We start from the raw sequence: 17,373 nt of genomic DNA, 5'->3' as shown, positions 1-17,373 counted from the left end.
ATCAGTAAACACGAGAGCTAGAGCTGATATCTCAAGCTCTAATTTTGCAAACAGGTATAGCAAAAACTAACCAGATAGCACCAGGGTTATAACTGATGTCCCAGCTTGATTTAGAAGACTAGCTAGTTGATGTCTTAAATAGTAAATTGGGGTAATAAAGCTGAACTAGAAATTCTATCACTAACCAGTAATTACCTGAGCTTCAAGCTCTAGCCAGTGATACAGCTAGCTATCTTTGTGTGTGTGTGTGTGTGTGTGTGTGTGTGTGTGATTATGATGGAATGTTATTGTGTGATGAGAAAGCAGGATGGTTACAGAAAAACCTGTAAAGCTGTACGTGAACTAATACAAAGGGAAATTAGTAGAACTGGGAAAACATTGTACATATTGACAGAAATAGCTTGTAATGATCAACTATGAATGACAGCTATTCTCAGAAATTTAAGACAATTCTGAAGAACTTATGATGAAAAAATGCCATCCACCTCTAGAGGAAGAACTGATGGAACTATCTTAAGGAAATGGTAGTCATAGCGCCAATACCGAAAATTTCTCTTACCATGATATATTGGAAAGAGGACCTTATTTGAGTCCTAGTACTAGAGCATACTTGCTCTCTGAGCCTCAGTTTCATCATCTGTAAAACATAATAGTTCCTGTATTATCATACCTTACAGGATTATCCTGATGGAATCATTTTGAAAAGTCTTAAAGTATTTTAGAGATAAGAGTTGTTATTCTATGTCAAGTGAAAAAATTGGGATGCTAAGAGTTGTTGCCATTCCTAATAGCAGGTCATTGTTATTGTGTTGGTTTTTTGTCCTGTTCTTGAATTGAATCAATGACATGAGGGTGATGTCTTGACTTGAGAATGAATTGTATTTGAGCGAGACAGAGCTGTGCAAGTAGCAGATTAAGAGGGCCTTGAATACCTAGAGCAGAGGTTTTTAACTTGGGGACCATGAAGTTATTTTTTTTTGACATTTTGATAACTGTATTTCAATATAATTATTTTCCTAAAAAATGCTGACTGCCAGAGGAGGTCTATGACACACAAAAGTTTAAAGGCCCTTGGCCTGTCTACCAATAAATATGTATTAAGTCATGCTAAGATATTGAGGATACAAAAACAAAAGTGAAACAGTCCCTTCCCCCAAGACCTACAAAGGGGAGAACTGCCTAGCTGGAGGAGCAGGTTTAGGAACGCAGCAGATTGCAGGGCTTGACAGTGAGGATTGTTTACATGGTGTGACCTGGTTAGAGATCAGGGGATGGATCAGGTGTTGGTTGTAGACTCCTGTGTGTGACCAAGAGGAAGTATATCCAAATGACCTTGATACAAATCACCACGTGGTAGCCCTGTAAAGGCTGAGCCAAGTGTGAACCTGATCTTTGTTTCTGGGCAAATAAACCTTGGCTGGAGAGTGCCTTCCAGGACCTCAGATAAAACAGAGCAAATATTACGAATTGTTTTCCTTCAGAGCTAGAGGCACTCTTGTAGGAGGAAGGTTTAGACTGCCTCCAAGAAGAATGGAGGAAGGCATTGACTTTTAGAACACATTGACACTGGTGTTAAGCATAGGTAGCAATGTAGCTTTTTTTTTAAGTAGCTTCTTCCTTGTACCCTAATATGTGGCACTTGAGGTTTGAGGCTATAGGGAGTATCAATTGCAGGATGGCAACCTGAAGTGCCTGATTGCAAGAGAAAAAAAGCCAGAGGAAGGAAAGCCCTTATTCTCTTGGTCCCAATATGAGAGGGTAGAGTGATCTCTCAATCTTACGAAGAGGAAATCTTCATTGACAAGGGTATGTATAGCATTTCCAGCCTTGCAAAGGCTTTCAAGAGACTCACCAACTTCACCTGAGTCATTCCTAGATTTTTGCAACAAGCAGTTGCATTGAGTGCAATTAGGGTTAGGGTTAGGGTGGAATTCAAATGTCTTGAGTGCTCTGGCCTGGCAATTAGGATATGTGCCACTTAATACCAGTGTGGTTTTGGGTAAGGAAGCAGCACCTAGGAATACAAAAGGATACTACATTTAGAAACTAAATTTCATTAGCTACCTTAGGAAATTTTATTTGTTTTTCCCCCTCCTCCCTACATTCCCTTCCCCCCCCACGGGAAAAAAGGAGAACAAATTTTCACATTGGCCATGTCCAAAAATGTGTCTCATTCTGCATCCTGAGTCCATCACCTGACTGGTAGGAGGTAGGCATCATGTTTCATTTTTGGTCCTCTGGAATTGTGGCTCATCCCTGAATTTATCAAAATTCATAAGTCTTTCAAAGTTGTTTGTCTTTGTAATATTCTGGTTGTTGCATAGTTCTTCTGACTGAGCCCCCAAAACTATTAAATTGTGCATACCTTCTGACCTAGCAGTACCACTATAGGTCTGTACCCTAAAGAGATCAAAGAACAAGGAGAAGGACCCATGTGTACAAAATTATTTATAACAGTTTTTTTATGGTGACAAAGAATTGGAAACTAAGGAGGTGCCCATCCATTAGGAAATGGATGAACAAATTATGGTACAGTATATGTATGTAATAGAATATTATTGTGCTGAAAGAATTGATGAAGTGGAAAGTTTCATAGAAAACTGGGAAGACCCTGTATGAGCTGATACAAAACGAAGTGAGCAGAACCAGGAGAATAGTTTATACAATAACAACAGTATTGTAAAAACAAACATTTTTGAAAGACATAGGAACTCTGATCAATACAACAACCTACCACATTCCAAAAGATTCATGATGAAGTATGCAACTACCTGCAGGTAGAGAGAGGATAGACTCAAAATGCAGATTAAAGTATAGTTTTTTGGAGGGTTGAGTAGAGGATGTGATGAATGTGGGTATTTGTTTTGCTTCATTATGCATGTTTGTAATGGGTTTTGTTTTTCTTGCTTTCTCAATTGGGTTGGGGGAGGATGAATATGAACCTGAAAAGAGAAGAAAAGAAAAAGAAAAAATTAATTATTCTCCTGGTTCTGCCTGTTTTATCCTGCATCAGTCAATGTCTTCCCATGTTCATCTGAAATCATCTCTTTCATAATTTGTTACGGTACACCAATATTTCTCTATTTTCATGTACTATAACTATTTCAGCCCTTTCTCCAACTGATGGGCATTTCTTATAGTTTCTAGTTCTTTGCCATTACAAAAAGAATTGCTATGAGTTTTTTGCTACATATGGGTCCTCTCTCCCATCTTTGATTTCATAAGCCTAGTAGACGTAGATATCACTGGGCGAAGGGTTCCCACAGTTGAGTGACTTTGGGGACATAATTCCAAAATGGTTTCCAAAGTGGCTATAGCAATTCACAGTTCCAGGTAAATAATATACCTGTTTTCCTGCAAATCTTCCAAACCTTTGTCATTATTGCCATTTGATGGATATGAGGTAGAACCTTGAGATTTCATATGACTGTTGATAGCTTGGATTTCTTCCTTTGAAAACTGCCACTACATATCCTTTAGCCATTTAGCAATTGGGCATTGGCTTCTGCTGGCTCTCAAGCCTCTCATTCTATGTAAAACCTTCTCCAGTTCTCTAGGCCATAATGATTTCTCATTTTTCTGAGATGCTACAATACTATAACCCTCATTTTGGCATATGTCTTTCTGAATTTCCCAGTCTGCTTCATATTTATTTCTTTTTAATTTTATGATAATATTTCATTCTATTACTATGCCTCAATATATTTATTTCTTCTTCAATTATGAAACATACATTGTTTGCTTTTTTTGCTGTTACAGTTAAAGTAACTGAATTTTTTCACGGGTAGGTTCTTTATGTTTCTAAGATAAAATCATACATGCTACAATATCTACATTTTAAAAGTAATTTTTGATGTGTCATCATGTGTTGTATTATATCATACATTGTTGTTGTTCAGTCATTTCCAACTCTTTGTGACCCCATTTGGTGTTTTCTTGGCAAAGATACTGGAGAAGTTTGCCATTTCCTTCTCCAGCTTATTTTAGAAATGAGGAAACTGAGGCAAACAGGGTTAAGGGCCTTGCCCAGGGTCACATAGCTAGTAGGTATCTGAGGGCAGATTTGAACTCAGGAAACAAAGTGTTCCTGATTCCAGGCCTGGCACTGTATCCACTGTGCCATCTAACTGTCATTATATCATATCATATAATTTTATTTTTATTTATATTATATTCTGACTATATTCCTGCTTTCCTTTCCTACCTAGTGAGCCCTCTCTTATAACAAAGATTTTAAAAGAAAAAAATAATGAATCGCCAAATATCCTTCAAATGCTTTACGTTTGAGGCACAGTGTTAGGTGTTTGGTGACAAAAAGACAAAACAAAAAACAGAAACTTTCAGTGTCATATAGTTCCTAAGAAAACTACCAATTCCTTGAGAGCAGGACTGGATCCTTGTATTTCTCTTCTCTTTTATAGCAATTAGCACAAAATGAGGCCCATAGATTCTCACTAAATATTATTCTGTTGAATGGACATAGCAATGGCCTCCTCCCTCTGGGGCTCTGTATCTAGAATTTTGGAAAGGCTTGAATTCTAAGAATCAGTCACTCCTCTCAGCAGCCAAGGTTGCAAACTAAGCCTTAATTGAGAACTGAATGAAGTCAGCTGTATTTATTACCATTTCTCTCCTCACCTCCCCTCCCACTAACTCCGGTATCTATTTTTTCTAACCAATGGTTAGAAGAAAAGATGGAAAAACATTTCTATTTCTAGGGTTTTTTTGCTGGGGAAAAGGCGACAGGTAGGTAGGGGAAGAGGTGATGATCTTGGTGGGGGCTGTAAAAGGGACTGCTTCCATGCATCCATTCTTCCTATTCTCAACCTCGAGCCCAGGTTCCCATAGGAAATGGTGCTTCCAGAAGAGGACTACTTTATTTAGGAATTATTTGGCCACTTCTGACCCCACCAATTTCCATACCCTCAGGTACTGTGGCTTAGGAGATAGAGAGTTAGTTTTGAAGTCTTGCTTCTGACACAGGCTGGCTGTGTGATAACTAACTTGGTGCTCTGGACCGGAGGGATCAAACCTGCAGCTCACAAAACTCCCAAATGTGGCAGCAGTTCACATTTATTTGCTTAACATGTTAAGGATTACACAACCCTTTAAAAAATAGTTTCTTGAATTTATTTTTCTTCTACCTAATTGTCATTTCCCATATTGATAAGAATTTTAAAGTCTTGTATTTGTAGTGACAAAGCCCTTTCCTCAAAACAACCCTGGTAAGGTAAGGAGTACAAGTCTTATTATCTCTATTTGGCAGATATACTTCAAAAGTCATAACAGTATCATGATCACACAGCTAGTAAGTGTGAGCAGGGTGACTGATAAGTCTCCATGTTCACTGTCCTGGTCAGGCTGTATCTGGAATAGGTTGTGTCAGTTCAGGCTATTTTATTTTAGAAAGGACACTAGAGGACTTTGTGTGAAGGCTGGATAACTCTTTGTCATGGTATTTTCATGGGATTCCTGTTCAGGTAAGAATTATAGAAAATGGCTTCTGAGGTCCTTTCCAATTCTGAGCTGCCATGTTGGGGTTCAAACCCAGGACTTCTAACTTCAAGACCAGGGAGTTACTGAAATCTCTTTCAACCCACTCAATTAGTCAAGTTAGTCTGAGCCCCATGAACCTTCTCTTATCCACATACCACACTGTCAGATTCGCCAGTCTCCTCCAGAGCTCCTTGATTGCCCCCACTTTTTCCTACAAAGCATTGCTCCTGAAGAATTCTTGATTCCCATATATGGTGGGTCTTGGACTTCTCTACAAGCCTCTTTGGGAAGCTGTCTCAACCGATTTTCCCCAGGCCCATTAATACAGATGAGTGGAGCTGTGGGGTATCCCTTTCCTTTTCCTGTTTTTTGAACAGAAGAACCTCAGGGCCTAGGAAACTTGATGAAACTTCTCTAGGGATGATGGGCTTTTCTTATCTAGTCTCTGGGAAAAGAGGAGAGGGTAAGGTTAGCCCTTGAAAAAATTTGTGAAATAATTGGAATTTCTGTATGTTATCTGCTGCCTCCATTTTTTTGCTCTTCTAGATGCTGGTACTAACCCTAATATTTCTATCTCTTTAGATTTCCTCAGACCTCCCCCTTTATTATGGATCACCATCACCTTATTCATTCTCCCTTCCACAATTCTCATTTACATTTTAAATCAAGTGATCAGTACCATTTTAAAGCACTTACTTTACATGCCTTGGCACATACAGGATACAAAGGCAAAAACAAAATCATATCCTGTCCTCAAAGAACTTACATTCTGAAGAGAGAGATGGTATGTTAAAGTCCTTAATATTGGGTCCATGGGCTTTTTGACATTCTGATTATTGTATTTCAATATAGTTAGTTTGTAATCCTGTGGATTTTATTTTGCGCATTTGAAAACATTTTTCTGAGAAGTTTTCTATAGGCTTTCACAGACTGCCCAAGAGGTTCATCACACACACACACACACACACACACACACACACACACACACACACACACACACACAAACCTCTCTCACCTGTGGCTCTAAGAAGCTGTAGCATGGGCACTGGCCACACCCTGTATACTGTCTCCATCAGAAGGTAAATGACAGACTTCAAACGCATCAGTGAGTTAGGCGGGTGTCTATCCCAAGCATATGAAGACTTCCCCTGGTAGAATGAGCAGATGAGAACAATTTGTTTCAACAGCCATGAAGATAGCTACACAGATGCTGTGGGGGACTTAGAGCTTGGTCAGACACAGAAGACACCAAGGTCATCCAGTATATTTGGGCCATTACCGGTCATCTTGACTTTTGTTTTGCCCCTGGACTTCGATGACTCTGGAAGAGAGTGAAATAGAAGACTTTGTGTCATTGGTCCTAAACAATGTTAAGTGCTTTCTCTGTGCCCAGCACCAAGCTAGGCAGTGGGATTACAACAGAAACAGAAAGACAATCCTTGTCCTCAAAGATTCTGATTCTAATGCAGGAAGACAACACATAAAAGGGAGCTGAAAAGGGGGAAGGCAGAGAAAATCCCATGGAGAAGAGTCAACTGTGCAGACTGGAGATAGAAGAGACATTTGGCCGGGGTCCCTAGCTTAAATTGTAAGTTCTGGCAGGAATCACCCAATGAGAAGAAAGAGAGGGTACTGGCCAATTTGAGAAGTAGTCGAGGCACGTAATGAGCTTCTAGGATGAAGAGATGTCAATGGCATGGTAGAGAAAGTCCTGTAGCAATGTCAGAAGGTAGCCTGTGGAGGGATGTATTATACTACAAAAATGTTTGTCCTTCATTTTGGAGAGGATCCATGACATACACTGTGGGGTGATATCTTCACTCCTGCTTGAACTGAATTTAAGTGAGGCAAAGGTAAGCAAAGTTATCAGCCTCACGCTCTCGTCCAGAGTCATCAAAGTCCAGTGGCAAGACAGAAGTCAAGATGACCAGTGGTGGCCTGATGCAATGGATGCTCTTGGTGCCTTTGGTGTCTGACCAGGCTCTAAGCACTCCATAGAGCCTGCTTCAGCTGCCTTCATGGCCATTGGAACAAATTGTTCTCATCTACTCCTTCTGCCAGGGGTAGTCTTTACATGCTTGAGGTAGACAATCCTCTAATTCACCAATGTATTTGAGGCCTGTTGGTTACCTTTAATCTGGTTACTCCATCTACCGAGATGGTTTACCAGGGTGTAGCCACTGTGCATGCTACAACTTCTTGAAACCACAGGTGAGAGAGTGGAGTGCCAAAGAGACACCAAAGGTGGATGAGCAGCCCTGGAAAGGGCTCAGCAGCCCTCACACCCAAGGTATTAGTCCTTCCTGAATACCCCCTACATCCCACTAGAAAATACAAAGTAGATTGACGGTAGCCTTAGAGGGGAATAGTCAGGAGGACAAGGAGCTTTGTCTTAATGGAAGAGGGAATTTTGCTAGATTGGGTTGGGTTTTGATGCAGTACAGAGGCAGTTTACTAATATCTCACCAAAGAAATGGAAGACCAGTGGAGTTGTTCCCTCCCAGCCCAGGGTTATTGGGATCAGGAGTTGAGGGTTGTTTCCTGTGCTCCCATGTCAACCCCTCTTCTCTCTCTAGCTGACTATAGAAATAGTATCATTGTCTGAACTTCTACAGCTTCTTAGTAGGCTGTGGAACATCTCCCTGTTCAACATCCTTCTGCTTCTGCTTCCTCATTTTGTTCTATGGTACAGGGATCAGATTTATTGGCTGAACCTTTTTCTCTCCCATCTCATGTCACTAACATCCTAGAAAAGACATCTCTAATCCTATTCATACCCCGGGTAGGTGTCCTCTAATTAAGGGCTTAGCGTCTTGGGACTTGGAGGAGTTGGGTGGTCAAGCTGACCCCCTTCCCAAGTCACTAGCTCAAAATGAATAGTACATTACTCATGCTACATTGATGAGAGGTCAGACCCAGATGTACATTTTTTTTTTGGTTTTATCAATCCTGTTTGTCCTGTGGCTATTATTGCCCCCCTTTCTGCTTATGGGCTTTTTGCTCTCATTGAACTTCCAGTAGCTGTATTCAATCTACCTTTGAGTCTGGGAGATGGTAAGGGCTGGAGGAGCAACTGCTTTAGTCTTTCTTGTTACTTGGGTCTTATTTCCTTGAGCCTTCTTCTCTTGAGAGACATGGTACCTAAGTGTTCCCTTCCCTCCCCCTGGTGATGGTCATTCACTTACAACCTAAAAAATGGAAGCAATATTTAGAAAAATGATTGACAGTTATAGAATCAAAAAGGTGACAAAGTCATTTTGGCCTGCTGACCCCTCATCAATGATATTATAGGGGAACTCATGCCCAGTGGACAGGATGACACTTGAAAAGCTGGATGATATGAGATAAGATAAGCATAGTACAGTAGAAAACACTTTGGAGGCTTTGGAGTCAGAGGACCTGAGTTCATATCCTATCTCTGACATTACCTGTGTAACATTAAGCAAAATCACTTACCCTCTCTGGGCCTCAGTTTCCTCAGCAGTAAAATGAACAGATTGAATTTGATGACATCTGACGTTCCTTCTAGCTCTAAATCTATGATCCTGTAATTGAGTCCCCCTTGACCTTAACTAATACAGGCTAGATAATAAAAGAACTGATTTAGCAGCAAAGTTGGGGCCAGTCATTGTGAAGAAATAAAAGAAGTCCCAGGACCAGAGTCTTGGAGTTGGATGGGATTTTAGAGGCCATTTTGTCCAAACCATATCAGAAAAGGAACTTCCAACATCCCAGACTGGGTGGTCCTCCAGCATCTCCTTCAGCACCCCCAGAGATGGGGAGTTTACTACTTTCCTAGATAGCTTATTTAGTTTGGAAAAAAAGGTTCTCTCCATCAGAGAAACTGAGAGGGGTTTCTAGTCCTCTTCTCTGTCTTAGCTTTGCTTTGTTCATGTTGCTGCAGAGGGCCTACAATCATCCTGTTCTCATTAAATCAGGAATTAAACAAGAATCCTAACGGGAGAGGAGCAACTCCAAAACACCAGGCTGCTCTAATTCACACTGCGTGTGTGATTAGACTTTTTAATTTGATTTGATTTTTTAAAAAGTGATTCCCTTTAAAGAAAATGTAAAGATAACTCTTTCCCAGAGTTGGAATCAAACACTGTCATGTGAAGACTTTCCCACTCCCCCCCTTCTACCCCCTCTCCTGCCTCCCCACTCCCCAGCAGGAGTTTTAGCTGACTATGCTGATGCTGGCTGGCTTGGCAGTGGGCAGCTGCTCCCTGGGCCCTCTGCTTTTCATGTGTTTTCTAAGAAAAGTGCCCTGGGAAGCCTTGGGGCAAGGGAGAGAGGCTGGCTTCCTGACCCAGGGGTGAGCTGTAGCATGAGGGACCAAAGGGGGCCTGTCACCTTTGTGTGTGAGAATTAGGGGCCTGAGGGGCTGCAGTGCTCAGGGTTTCCAGTGGGACACTCCAAGGGCAAAACCTCTGGAACAGGAGCAATGACTGTGTCTATTCCACTGGACAGGAAGACTAGAGATAAAGATACCAAAAGGGGCTTATCCAAATCAAGCAGCCAGGGCAAGAAGGAACTAGTCCTTTAATTTTCAAAGTTAAACATGCCTGTGCAACCCTGAAAATTGGGTTCTTTCAGGTGCTTTACCTTCTTTTTTTTGTCACCTATGTATCAGTTCTGTCATCTGCCAAGCTGTCACCCTCCTCCTATTGAGCCCTTACTGTCTCCTTTTTACAACAGAATAGAATCTTATAGCTTTGGACCAGAGCAGTCAGTGTGTCCACCATTCATCTGAGGCTGCTATCCTCTCTACCTTGAATACCTTGGGAAACTGGTGACAACTAGGCATCCACCACGTTTGACTCTGGTTATTAGACAGTTTTTTCTTATTTTGAGCTGGTCTGCCACTGTATCAAATTGATAGTCTTAGCATTAGTCATGTCAATCCCCTTTCCCTCATTCAATAAACTCCATTGGTTTCCTGTCACCTCAAGGATCCAATATCAAATCCTTTCTTTGGCATTCAAAGCCCTTCCTAACCTGCCCTTCTCCTACATTTCCAGTCTTCTTACACCTTACTCCTCTCCGTATATTATGCAATACAGTGACACCGGCCTCCTTGCTGTTCTTTGAATAAGATTCTCGTCTCCTGGCTGCATTTTCACTGACCATCCCTATGGCTAGAATGCTCTTATTCCTCATTTCTTTATCATGGATTCCTGGCTTTATTCAGGTCTCAGCTAACAGCCTTCCTTCTACAAGAAGCTTTTTCCTATCGCCCTTAGTTCTAGTGCCTTATCTCCAATTTATCCTGTATATGTCTTTGTAAATAGTTGCTTCCATGATGGCTTTCCCATTAGACAGTGAGCTCCTTGAAATCAAAAACTGTTATTTACCTTTCTTTGTATCTTTAGCATTTGACACAATGCCGGGCACATAGGCACACAATAAGTATTTAATAAATACTTGTTGACTGACTGTCATTTGTATACATTTGTGTTAATTCTGTTCTCTGGAACTACAATAGATTAGATAGATAGATAGATTTTTGTTGTTCTTTTCAGTCATGTCCAAATCTTCATGACTCCATTTGGAGTTTTCTTGGCAAAGATACTGAAGTGGTTTGCCATTTCCTTCTCCAGCTCACTTTACATGTGAGGAAACTGAGGTAACAGGGTTAAGCAACTTGCCTAGGATCGCATAGCTAGTAAGTGTCTGAGGCTCAATTTGAACTCAGGTCTTCCTGACTCCAAGTCTGGGGCTCTATCCACTGAGTCATCCAGCTGTGCAGATAGATAGCATTTATTAAGTGCTTTCTATGTGCCCCAAATTGTGGTAATTACTGAGGACACAAATATAAGCAAGCAAGACAGTCAAGAAACTTACATTCTAATATGGGAAGCTAATGCATAATGGGGAGCTGGAATGGGTGTAAATTGACACACAGAGGCATGGTATACCATGGCTTCCTCTTCTATTTAAAAAAAGACTTCAAATTTTTGAAGACATATGTGCCTTTTTTAAGTTCAATATTCCTGGTTTTTCTGTCAGTCCTCCTATAGGATGGTTTTCTAGGCTCTTCACTACCACTGTCACTGTCTTCTGGATGGACTCCAGCTTTTCAGTGTCCTCCTTAAGTTATGGAATTGAATATAATCTACAGAACATCCAGTCTAACCATTGTTGTAACAGCAAGAGAATGGCAGTGACAAAGAGTCCTGGAGTTGGAAGTCAGAGGACCTAGATTCAAATCCTGACTCTTCTCTGCCACCCATGTGACTTCAAGCAAGTCAACTATTTAACTTCTTTCTCTGCAGTCTGGTTTGTGGATTATTTTCCCAGATAGAGAAGATAGGGGTGCAGTGGGGGAAACTATTGCTTTATTTTCTCTCCTACCCACCCACCAAACCACCTCTCTATCTACTTAATCTTTCCTATGAATATATGTTTGTGAATGACAAGGGGCAGAGTAGGTGGCAAGAGCTGGTGATCAGAGAGGGTTCCTATGGTCACAAGGTTGACCCTTGGATACACTAGGAATTGCAATTGAAACATTCAGCCCAGAGAAATGCAGAAATTTAGGTTAGTAATTCCAGCTAGTGAGAGAGGTCCATGAGATGGTCCAGGCATGGGGCTACCTCGCATGAGAGGTTCCCATGAAGACCTAAGTTACCCATTTCTATCCTGTACCCCAGAAAGAAGAAGTTACAGAGCAGAGTGGAAACCAGACAGAGTGGCTGTACTCTGCCTTCTTCATAGAAGTAATATGGTATAATGGAAAGAGTATTGGACTGGAGTCAGGATAGACTCCAGATCTAGCCCTTGAGCCTTACTAACTATGTAATCATAGGTATGTCACCCAACCCATATAAGCCTCATTTTCCTTTCCTGGAAAAATGGGGGTGATAATAATACTTTATAATACCCACCTCATAGTATTGTTGTGAAGATCATAGAAGCTCACAGTTTTTGGAGCTGGAAGGCACCTTACAGATCATCTATCTCAGCACTAACCCATATATAATGATGCCTGATGCTGTATATTGACTTACAAAACCACACATTAACATTATGTGTGTTTTCTTGTATTTTTTTTTAATAATGTATTTATTTTTAGTTTTCAACATTCACTTCCATAAGATTTTGAGTTCCAAAGTTCTACCCGTCTCTCCCCTCCCCCCACCCCAGTATGGCATGTAAATTGATATAGGCTCAACATATCAACATATTAAACCTATTTTACATTAGTCATGTTGTAAAGAACAGTTTCTTGTATTTTTTTGTTGAGTGTTTTCCAATTATATTTTAAGCTGGTTACACCTCAGCAGTTTAACACCTTTGATCTAACCCAACCCCCTCATTTTATAGGTGGTGAAACTGAAACTGAGAGATGACTTGCTTAGGGTCACAGTAATAATAAATGACAAAGGGAACTGGGTGGTACAATGGATAGAGCACCAGCCCTAGAGTCAGGAGGACGGACCTGAGTTCAAATCCAGCCTCAGACACTTGACACTAGCTGTGTGAGCCTGGGCAAGTCACTTAACCCTGATTGTCTTGCAAAAAATAACAGCAATCATAAATGACAGGAATGAGACTTGAATCTTGATCTTCTGATAAAAATGCAGTGTTCTTTCCACTAGAGAATAAAGACTTTCTATGACATGGTCAAATTGACCAATCCATAGTCATTGATTAAAAGCTTACTATGTGACAAGTTCTGTTGGCTGGCACTGGGCATACAGAGACAAAAATAAAACGGAGTCTGTCCTCAAGGGCTTACATTCTATTGAGGGAGACAACATGTGCAAAAATAAATATATACAAAATAAACGCCAAGCAATTTTTTATGTGGAGGGCAAAATGCTTTATGTAGAAAGTGTCACTTTAATAGGGGTAAGAGGAAAACAAGAGATTCTAAGAGACGGATTATGACAGAGATGAGACAGTACTGCATTTCTAGGCATGCAGCATGACAGCCAAAGTCGTGGAGACAGGAGATGGAGTGAATGTGTGATGAACAGTAGGAAGGCTAATTTGGCCCATAAAGTGCAGGAAGGGGAATAATGTAAATCTCATTATAGCCCTGATTATCTTCCTTAATCAATCAAAAAACCTCAAGCTAAGTTTGAAAGGATTAGAATGAGAATGACATTGCACACACTTGCACAAGAACCTTATTCATGTAGGCTGAGGAAACTTAACCATACCCAGGGAGCATCTATAAATTTTCTCAAAGTTCACTTGAGAAGGGATGGAATTCCGAAACTTGGAGTGAGTGTGGTGTCCTTGCTGAACTTCCAGAGAAGGAATCACCTGGGGGAGCAGAAGGCTTTGACCAGACTCTTCCTTCTACCCTGACCAGAGGATAAACTTCCAACTTTAAAGGGTCCAGAGGATGGGGGATTCCCATCTTGCCACCAGTGCCCTTTCAGCCGGCAGCAGTGTAGGCATCATCAGGAGCCAATGACAGGATAGGACACCTTTGTCTTTGTCCTCTATGAGGAGCCCAGCCCAGAGACCATATCATGCCCAAGGGAACAGAAGGACTTCCAGTAACCAAGACCTGTGGGTTGCTCCTTTGTCACATATTTGCCCTCAGCTTGAGCCCAGTTTCCCCTGGACTCCATACATAGGGGGAAAGTTTCACAGACATTACTGGCAGGGAGAGGAGGCGAATTTCTTGTACCAACTATTCATATTATGGCACCTTAGCAAATACCCATTTCTAAAAAGTGACTTAAGATTGGTTGACAAAGTGATTTTTAAAAAATTCATTTTTATTTTATTTTCAGCTCTAAATTCTCTCTTTCCTATCTTCCTTTCCTCCCCCACCCCACAAAGTGAGAAAAACAAAATCTGTTAGAAGTATATAACGACTAAATGATTCTCAACTTGGAGATTCTTGGAGAGAAGCACACTGTTTGAAGGCTTGAGCCAATGGCATTAGAAAAAGTCAACCCCGAGCCCTCAAGGATACTCCTAGAACTTTCATAGGAAGAGTTAGTTGGTTTTGCTCTGGGAATCTGTTTTGTCAGTGAGAGTAGGAATTGGGGTGAGTATATTTCATAGCTTATATAGGCTACATAAGTTCATAAAGTTAGGTTTGGGTCAGTTTGTAAAGGGCTTTAAAAGGTAAACCAAATAATTTCTATTTGAATATTGGAATTTATTGAGCAGTGAAGTGACGTCTTCAGGTCTGAGCTTTAGGAAAATCATTTTGGCATTTAGACAGCCTTTTTCGGCTGTCTAAACCCATACCTGGAATATTCTACCTCCTCACCCTCTCCTCCTAGCTTCCTTAAGACTCAGCTCAAATCCCCAGTTCTACAGTAGAGCTTTCCGTGTATGGTCTCCCTGCCCTGCAACACCTTTTCTCTGAGATTACCATGCATTTCTTCTGTATGTATCTTGTACAGACCTAGTTACTTACCTATCTTGTTGTTCAGTTGTTTTTTAGTCATGTCTGACTCTTTGTGACTAGGTTTTCTTGGCAAAAATACTGGAGTGGTTTGCCATATCCTTCTTCAGCTCATTTTACTGATGAGGAAACTGAGGCAAATATGGTTAAGTGACTTGCCCAGGGTCACACAGCTAGTAAATGTCTACGGCTAAATTTGAACTCAGGAAGATGAGTCCTTCTGTCTCCAGGCCCAATACTCTATTTATTAGGACACCTAGCTGCCACTACATAATATCTCCTCCATTAGAATGTAAACTCTTTAAGGTTAGGGAATGTTTTGCCTTTCTTTGTCTTTTACCTTAGTTCCTGGTCTATTGTAAGCACTTAATACATGCTTATTGACTTTTAACTGACTGGATTAGAAAGGAGAGCACTTAAGATAGGGAGACTAATCTGGAGGTTACTGCAAATAGTCCAAGTGAGAAGTAATGAGGTCCTGGACTAAGTAGTTGACATGTGTGTAGACAGTAGGGGATGGATGTGAGAGAGGTTGTGGAGGTAGAAAAGACAAAGGTTGGAAGCTGATGGGATATGTGGGGTGAGGGTGAGTGAGGAGCCAGAGAGAATGCTGTGACTAACATGGTGGTGGTAACAGAAGGACAAGGAGTTCCAGAAGAAAAATAATGAACTCTTTTTGGATGTGTCAAATCTCAAGTGACTTTAGGACATGTTATTGGAAATCTCTAGTGGTAGATGTTTTGGAGTTCAGGAGAAAGCATAGGCCTGAATATGGATATTGGGGCATCACCTGCAGAGACATAGTTGAACTCTTCATTTGTAAGCCTAATGGGTTCTATAATTTCAGCTCTTATTTCTAGGTGCCCAGAACTAAGGCATCCAGTATGCTTTCTTAGCCTGAAGACCAAGGACCCACTTTAAGTGTCTGCCAGGGCTGGCGTCTGTAAGGTCTTATCCATTTAGGGCCATGTGGATGGCATGTGCAGAGGCTGGGAAGCCTGTTTCAAATCTGGTCCCAGATTCCTTTAGGCGACTGCAGGAGGACAGTATGTAATCTGTCTGTATTAGACATTGTCCCTACTTTAGAAGGAGTCTATTCCTATAATGTTTCTGCTTGAGAAGGCAGAGCTGTCCCAGTAAGGCAGATGTGCTTAGCCTAGGGATGCCTTCCTGGTCCAGATGGCTGTAGTAGTGTTCCCAGCCCAGATGTGGATTCGGAGATGTTCTTGGCCCAGTCAAAGGACTCTCATTTCTGCTTTTTTTTTTCTTTCCTTTTCTTTTTTTTTTTTCTTCTTCTTTTGGGCAGAGCCCACTAAGGCAAACTCTGCTCCCACACACACAGTTTGGAATCTGCAGCTCCAAACAAGTAGCAACCTGTGAGCTTCCACTTCTGGTCCCCCAGGGCCTCCATTGAAAATCCAGCCAGCCCGTAGCAGCAGAGGGCTTCAAAGGTCACTCCAGCTCGGTGGGTTAAAACAACAGATCGACTGGACCGGGCGAAGTTGGCTCAATGGTTAGCAGCCCAGTTGCAACATCTGTGAGCCCCATCAGAACAACAGCCTTTTAAACTCCTGTGACCTGGGTCTATCCTTTACTGCCCGTGATACTGCTTGCTCCCTCTGCGCTCCTTTCACTCCTGGACTCCCGGGAATGGACTTTGGAAAGGAAATCACTGCAGTTAAGTGGTGAAGTGGGAAAGCTGCCGTTGGAGAGCCCTGCCTCCTACGGAACTTGCCTAGGGGAGAGGCTGCCGGGTGGTAAGGTTTCTCCGGGCTTACTACCGGGCTCTTTTGCTTCATTTTGCCATTTTGTACTTGCCAAATAGTGAGGCAGGGCAAGGCAAAACTGGGGCGGCTCTTTTCGGGATTAGGAGAGATTAGGGAGCATACTGTGAGAATTTGTAGGGATTAGTGTGCATTTCAGAAGTGATTCTGGCCGGGGGTGGGGGTGAAGGGGGAGAGTTAGGGCTATCTTTGCTTTGTCCTGCAGCTGTGGGTATCGTTACAGTGTTGGACTCACGTTAGACCGCCAGGCTGGGAGAACTTGGGGGCTCGAGGGAGAGCGGGAGGCGATATAGACGGAGAAGCCTGAGACTAGACAGAAATTAAGGACGGTGTTTCCAGTGCATATCGTAGGCAGAAAAAAAGGTGTTTAAGAAATAAGGGAACTTAATGTTATTTGGAGCAGCAAAGGAAGAAGCAGAGAACTAGCTTTGTCTTACAACTTGCTTTATCCCGTGTATTTTGACTCTGAATTATAGGAAAGGGAGAGTTCCATTTTCAATCATCCTCCCCCCTCCCGACCCTCACGCCAGAAAAAAAGAAAAAAATCGAAGTGCTGAAGGGTAGGAAGTCTATAATGCCTGCTTTAGGATTAAATGGTTAACTAATTGAGACTGAAAGTTTTCTTTTTCCCTAATTGGACTCAGGAGATAATTTAAATAAAGTGTTTTGAATCTAATTAAAGTGAAATTGCTAAATGCTGCTTCTGGTGATGAT

The 17,373-nt window shown here is 41.5% G+C and overlaps 1 protein-coding gene across 3 annotated transcripts in view; it reads left to right on the top strand.

Annotated features, from left to right (window-relative positions):
* The window catches only part of MYLK (myosin light chain kinase), a 381,040-nt gene that overhangs the window by 53,940 nt on the left and 309,727 nt on the right, over positions 1-17,373 (top strand). Inside the window, exon 1 of one of the 3 annotated variants that reach the window (XM_078146744.1) lies at positions 16,304-16,552. The exons of 1 other annotated variant lie outside the window; for it this stretch is intronic. The gene's annotated coding sequence lies outside the window, so the exon portion shown is untranslated. Of the gene's footprint in view, positions 1-16,303; positions 16,633-17,373 lie in introns of those variants that run through there. One more of the 3 variants, XM_020985979.2, reaches the window with a different exon arrangement.

The sequence above is a fragment of the Phascolarctos cinereus genome, unplaced genomic scaffold (genome assembly GCF_003287225.1).
Source record: "Phascolarctos cinereus isolate Bilbo 61053 unplaced genomic scaffold, phaCin_HiC Scaffold_726;HRSCAF=1367, whole genome shotgun sequence".
Taxonomy (NCBI): domain Eukaryota; kingdom Metazoa; phylum Chordata; class Mammalia; order Diprotodontia; family Phascolarctidae; genus Phascolarctos; species Phascolarctos cinereus.
Note: the sequence above shows the minus strand (reverse complement) of the source record. Positions and strands in the feature narration are given on the sequence as shown.